Source organism: Pinus tabuliformis, chromosome 6 (genome assembly GCF_031772625.1).
Source record: "Pinus tabuliformis cultivar Carrire ecotype Pingquan chromosome 6, CPIR1, whole genome shotgun sequence".
Classification (NCBI taxonomy): Eukaryota; Viridiplantae; Streptophyta; class Pinopsida; order Pinales; family Pinaceae; genus Pinus; species Pinus tabuliformis.
Window position 1 is genome coordinate 731392795 of NC_142292.1, and position 7441 is coordinate 731400235.

At 37.1% G+C, this 7441-nt stretch overlaps 1 long non-coding RNA gene across 1 annotated transcript; it reads right to left on the bottom strand.

Annotated features, from left to right (window-relative positions):
• Window positions 1-5710: 5710 nt before the first annotated feature.
• LOC149260793 (uncharacterized) lies at window positions 5711-6153 on the bottom strand. The gene is made up of 3 exons (XR_016248345.1): window positions 6045-6153; window positions 5887-5942; window positions 5711-5764 (listed from the first exon to the last, which is right to left on the bottom strand). It is a non-coding gene; the product is annotated as an uncharacterized LOC149260793 (long non-coding RNA).
• Between the last annotated feature and the right edge of the window lie 1288 nt (window positions 6154-7441).

A 7441-nucleotide genomic window follows, 5' to 3' on the forward strand; every position in this document is an offset into this window, starting at 1 on the left:
TTGTTACCTGGATTGTTTTCCTTGAAGGAGTTTTATTTGTTGCAGATCCAATTTGTTGGGTTGATCTTCCAATGACCAATAAATTTGGAGAAGCCTCACCCAGAATCACATCCATTATGCATGTAGCAACTCCCAAGCAGTAAATTCAAGTTTGTCTTTGGTGATTGAAAATTCCAGATTGGCTGGCACAAATTATTTCATGTTCAGATCAGACCAAGGTCCTATGACAGCTTATTGAAGAAACCGTGTTGTTGGTAGGCTACCTTCATTCTCGGAGTTGAATATTGTTGCAAAGGAAGTCAATAGAGAAGCAGTCCCAGGTTCCTGCATATTCTTTCTTCTAATTCTATCTTCGAAATTCTTATCAATCCTGTTCTCAAATGATTTGAAGAAATTTGTTTACAATAGTACAATGATTGTGAGCCTTATATCATGTACAAACCCGAGTCATGTATTAGGTGCTGAGTGGGAATAATGTATGATGCTTGTGTTGTCAACAAGAATATAGTAGAGTTGGAATTTTGTATGTGGTCAAAGAGTTAAGTCTTATTCATATGTACGTTGGCAAGGTACCTTGCTGGAGAGTATTCTTGTACACAGTATTGCAAGCTGATTGATTTGAAGTTGTTGCCATAAGTTTATTTGGTGTCCATATTTTCCTCATTGTTTTACTATCTTTTGAGGTTAGAAATGGCTCCAATCGATGCAATATTAGAGTTAGTGGACAATCTAATACTCTCTAGTATGAATAATACAGTCAAAATCAGCAAGGGTTTTCTCACCGATATTCATAGTTGTTTGCAAAATGTACAAGAAAAGATCGATTTTTTGCAGCTTGAATCACAGCTATAGCAAGAAGAGCTACATCAAAATAGACACCATTCTGAACCTGTTTTTGTTCAGAACATTTAGACAACCACCCATCAGCAGCATGTTAATAATGTTACAGTTCATTCCAATAAAGCAGCAGTTGTACATGCAGATGCAGAAACTCAGTCTGCACTTCCCAAGCCCATCATCAGACCTTGGGAACAGCTTGTCCACAACAAGCACAGAACTAGTCTTGGATATGACAAGGACTTGTCCTTTCATTTTCCAGACTATGCCAAGCCTATTCAGTTTCAGAGTGTTGGATTCATTTATGACAGTTCACCTGCTCCTCATGACAATTCAGCTTCAGCTGTTCCAGACTCTGCCCCTCTTCCACAGCAACACCAACAACAGCAACAACAACAACAGATCGTGAAATGCCAACACTGTGACCGAGTTGGCCTTTTGAAAGATCACTGTTTTGATCTTCATCCATGTAAGCATTGTCATAAAACCAGCCATTCTTCACACAGATGCTTCAAAAACAAACGTCCTGCAAGAAAAAAGATTCATCTTGGATGGATCGCTTCTTGGAAATGGGCATCAACAGCCAAGAAGATATTCCAAACACATGTCAGAACTTGTTCCCGAGTATTGAACAGTCTTGCAGTTGAGTTTTCTCCATCTTCTCACCTTGTATCTGACAGGGGGGGAAATGATGGTCATCTACAAGCTTCAAAGTCACATCAAGCGAGCCTGAGCCACAACGTGCCACACCAGTTTCAGAGTTGTAGTCAGAGACAAGATGCCTGAACATGCCTTTAGTTGGCAATCTGGGACATCCTCTAGCAGAAGACTTCAGCTTCTTGCCAGTTTCGGAAGCATTCCAGGAACAGATTGAGAACACTTCCTCTAGCAGAAGACACCAGCTTCTTGCCAGTTTTGGAAGAGTTCAAGGAATTGCATTAAGCATTCCAGAGTTGTTGGTCATCCTTAAACCATCACAGATTGAGAACACTTCCTCTAGCCGAAGACTCCAGCTTCTTGCCAGTTTTGGAAGAGTTCCGGGAACTGCATTAAGCGTTCCAGTGTTGGTGGTCATCCTTAAACCACCGCCCTTTTTTACCAACATTTCATAGAGCACATTCAGCCTAGTGCTGCCATGCATTTTTTACACATTTTGTATTACAGCTCTTTTCTTGGACTCATACATAACCCTTCGGATTAAGGGGGGGAATGTTGGACACCTAATCCTAAAGGGTTAGTGTGGAATTCGAATGGACAAAAGCAGTCCAAGAGACCTTGAGATCTGAATCCCAAGAGTCACGTATTGTACTATAAATGTGTATCTTATGTTAATAAAAAATGTATTGCATGATTTATCCTTCATATCTTTTGTGTTGTCCATGTGTGTTTAACATTATAAAATGAATTAATATATGTAAAAATTCTTAACTTTATCATATATTTAAATAATAAAATAATATATGTTACAATATCATGGTTCAAAATTTATCTCTAAAAAACAAAATTTATCTCAAAAACAAAAAAACATATGATATTTTCTTAATTAATCAATTTAATTAAAAAAACACATAAATAAAGTTCAATATTTAAATTAACGAATATCGCTGCCAATATCCCTTCGCATGTTTGTTGCACTTAGCATTATAATAACGTTATAAAAACCGCGAGGCATCTTTAGAGCATTAGACAATGATAACAAAGAGAGATCCCAGAACCGATAATGAATATATTTGTTTCACTTAGCATTATAATAACGTTATAAAAACAACGAGGCATCTTTAGAGCATTAGACAATGATAACAAAAATAGATCACGGAACCGATAATGAATATATTCGTTGTAGTTTCACTGAAATTTTCTTGGGTTTCTAAATGGGTCACGTTCAGGAGAAAACCTGATAAATAATATAAAATATTCCGTGGAGAAAAAGAAGTTACATTGCATGGTCGCCACTTGTTCCCCATGGAGGTTACAATCTTCGTATGAGTACTGTAACCACAAAACATAGAGTTGCTTCTATTTTGATGTTCTTAGAGCAGATTGTAGTTAAATTCAATGGAAAACAATGTACAGGGCTGAACAACTTGAAATTTAATTTTATGCAGTTAATTTGAAGTTTTCAGAACTGTAAATTTTTGCACTTAATATAGGAAATTTGAAATTTTGAAGGATCATCGAACTCGATATGGAAACAAAAAAGCAAAGGCCAGATCTGAATGATCCTCGAAATCGAAGATATGGAACTCGAGATCAAAACTCAATTCCATATGCCACTCTTGTTTCAGTTGCATTAAAGACAGTAGATCCTACAGATAGAAAGCAACTACTTCCATATCCTTACACCAACTTTAGCACCTCAGTCAGCTCGAGCAACCAGGGAAATCAAAGCGAGGGGGGTTTGTTAGACCCATAGCGAGCAGTTATCTTTATTTACTCATCTGTCGTGCAGGGTCCAGACCCATAGAGCTTTATCTAGGAGCCTAGGAGCCATACTCTCTAGGTTGTCTTCATTTACTGCAAGCATCTGACCATGAAGCTTGTCAGTATTGTGAAGGACCCCCATGAAGCTTGTCAATATTGTGAAGGACCCCATCGAAGTTTTGGGTACGGTTTCACTCTACTGCTCCGTCTCATTGTAATTGCTACACTATATATGACTGTGAGTCAATATTCAGTTCAGTAGATATGACTGTGAGTCAATATTCAATTCAGTAGTGTTGGTTGATTCGATTGCAGTGTTGGTTGATTCGATTGTTGTGTGCATGAGGATACCGCGGGGAAACATTGACGATTGGTTCGATTCATTCACCGGACCTATCACACATATTTTTCTTCCAATCGACCCAGAGAGGTGTACGTCAAAGGCTTTCGGCCTTGCAGAGAAAAATTAAGATGTACAAATATGGGCTCTGCAAAATTCTTAGCCATTTTTGTCACCATCTATATGAAATCTCCATAGAAAATAATAAGGTAAATACCTTCCCATATTTTATGTATGGTTAAGTTCTCAACATCCTCGTTTTCATAGTAGAATATTTATGAGGCCAATGTTTAGAGGCAGATCAGGTTGTTAGAATGGGAGAGGACACAGTTATTACAGATCAAAAGTTATAGTTGAGCATTGTACATTAATTAAACTAAACCAAGTTTTGTTTTAATATATATACCATACATTTACTAGAATTAGTTTAGAAAATAATAGTCGGACTGGAGAATACATTAGTTTAGAAGATAATAAACCAAGCTTTGTTTCAATATATTTACCACACCACACATTTACTGAAAGTTTTACTGGAATTAGTTTAGAAGATAATAGTTGGATTGGGGAATACATTAGATGTAACAACCTAAAAATACTGAACATAATTTGTCTGTTAGTCATGAATTAATATTAATAATTATTTTTTATTCTCTATATTGAGCAATGAAACTGAATTTGCATAAGTTCTGTTTGTTTAGCAACAATGTCTACCCACAACATCTTTGTGCAATTAGTCCACTATTGAAGCATGTCTACAGTTAGTCCACTCTTGCAACCTTTTGCAGGTAGTAGACATGGATAAAACAACTTAAAACTTAAAACCGCAAGTGAAAGAAAGGAAGGAAATTCAAACCCCCAGTGCCCCAAGTGAGACCCCAAGTGAAAGGAAAGAAATTCAAACCCGAAATGCGTGGTGAAGCCACCGCAAGCTTCTTCCAGCACAACGACTTTTGCAGGTTGCAGCCATGGACAAAGCAGCTTAAAACCCCATCTTCCAGCACAGTAACTTTGGCAGGTTACAACCACAGTAACTTTTACAGCTTACAGCCATGGGCAAAGCAGCTTAAAACTGGAACTCTCTTTTCAGGAGGTGACAATAGATGCAATGAAGAATTTATATCAAGCCTTGACATGCCAAAGCCTCTGTTTGTAAAGCCTTCACGATTCCGCATGCACTCTCAAGACATGCAGGGATGGTGGAATAGAGCAAGAAATGATACAAGATTGTGAACCAGGAGTAATGGAATAAAATAGAAAGGCTTAAGACTTCGATGGAGAGGACAAGGGAAACCAAGCAGGGAGGGGTCCCAAGGGTTAGAAAGTCATGGGGGGTGCCAAACAATGTGAAACAAATAAGAAGGTGGCCACATGGAGAAGAATAATAGGGAAAATGTGGCCAAACATGCTTGAACATAGTGCAGGGGCAGGAGAGGAGATGGTGAATAGAGCCTCGAGGAAACTTAAAAAACTTAGATGTATATACCTAGAAAACACTATGTTTGATAGCCCCAAGAAGACTCAATTTCTCCAGAGTCATATTTCGCCCATGTGAACCATATAATCCATGCAAGTGGGCCTGTTACGAAGACATCTCGTAAAACAGAAGGAAAAAATGCTAGATCTTGAACACAACTTCAGCTTGAAGAGAAACATGAACATCAGTGAAAGAAGGAAATGGGCATAAACAAAACCTATGGAACGAGCATCTTGCACGCAGAATATGCACTAAGAATGCAGAACATACATTCCCAAGGACAAGACATCCCTTCATGAAAAAATATGAGTGCCCGAAATCCATATGATCCATTACCATTCAAAAACTAAGCAAAATAGGCACTCGGAAAATCCCTAATAGAAATTTAAGACGACATGCCTCAGATTCGAAACCCAGATCATTACACCATTTCACAGTCCAAAAAAATCTTAATGGAAATTTAAGATGGCATGTCTGAGATTCGAAACCCAGATCACTACATCATTTCATAGTCCAATAGAACAAAGGCTTTGAAGACAGAGTAGATAAACAAACCATGACAGTAACATTAATGAATGTTGGTCACGAATAATAATAGAAATTACCGTGAATCGAAAGCATATCACACAAAAAGATCATACCTTTCCTTTGTGTTCCACGGATTTCTCTTTGTAAAAATTTGTCCCAATCATCTGTAACATTTACAGTAAGAGTAGAATATATATCAAAGATGGAACTGCCATTCAACAGTGTTTACTCCAATCTACATTCCCTGTTCAAATATCAAACTGATATAAGCCCGTCTATTAATTACCTCCCCAGCTCTTTTTGCGACCTCCACAGCAGAAGAAAGGAATTCACTCAGCTCGTCTAAATTCCATACATTACACAAATCAATTCAAATCACTCCAAGTTGAGACAAAATATATGATCAAATGAACAACCGCAATGGCAGAACATCAGATAACTTACCGCAGTCCCCCATTTTCAATCGTTAAACAGACAAAGTAAAAGGAGTTGGAGGAGGGTTCTTTTGAAGGACAAGACATCCCTTCATGAAAAAATATGAGTGCCCGAAATCCATATGATCTATTACCATTCAAAAACTAAGCAAAATAGGCACTCGGAAAATCCCTAATAGAAATTTAAGACGGCATGCCTGAGATTCGAAACCCAGATCATTACACCATTTCACAGTCCAAAAAAATCTTAATGGAAATTTAAGATGGCATGTCTGAGATTCGAAACCCCAAGGTCTGTGGCAAACCGGGTTCGCTTGAAATCCGCGGTGCGGGGATCGATGTTGAACTACTCTCCCAAGCTACTGGTAGCTGCCTTCTTCTACGGAGAATTGATAGGCCGAGCAAGAGACATCTGGCACTGGCTACATGCAAGGCACTCAAGTAGGGCACGGGGAAGAACATGCCCACCCTGAACATAAAACACATAAAACTTACGGTAACATGCACACCCTGAACATAAAACACATAAAACTTACGGTAAAATAGACATGTGGCACTGGCTGCATGCAAGGCGCTCAAGCAGGGCACAGAGAAAAACATTAAAATCAGTTGTCATAAAATGTAAATTGGACTTTGGATAAAATTAATTGTCACAACATTCTGCAAACTCGACTTTGGGTAAGATGAATTGTCACAACGTTCAATCGATATCCCTGGCAATAAGACCTCCGAAAACTTTGGGTAAAACTAAAAAGCCACGAAATTTGGATTTGGAAATTCAGCAACCTTACCAAAAGCTTAGGATATCTTACTTTTACCCGTCTTGAAACCTGCAAAGCCGGCAATAAGACCCTCAACTTTGTTGGCCAATCAGCAATTACATAATAAATTTTATATTATTTTTTAATATGAAAACTTGGGTTAAAACTGTGATGTATAGCAATATTTTTTGGTCAAATAAGAGATTAATAGGCAGTCAACGCACGATCGATTGCTAAGAGTCCCAAGCAGGGACTAATAATGGTATTACTCATTCGCGGCAATGTAAACATAGGAAACCAAGAATTTATTAATTTAGAGGGTTTGATTTCAGGTATTTCAATATTGAATTTGAATATATAAAAAGATAAAAATTGGAAAATGATTATCATTTTTGAATATATATTTTTTATTTATAAAATATGTGTATGACTATGTAGATTGTGAGTTTTTCGAATAATGATATGTTTTTTTTTTTTTTAATGAAAAAACATAATCTATATATTTCTTGTTGGTGCTAAATTTTATTATCGAAATTATCATATTTTTCAAAAAAAAATTGAAAAATTGTGTAAAATTGTTCATTACACATTGCCTTTTGCAATTTTTTAAATAATTTTAAATATAAATAATTTTCAAATAATTAAA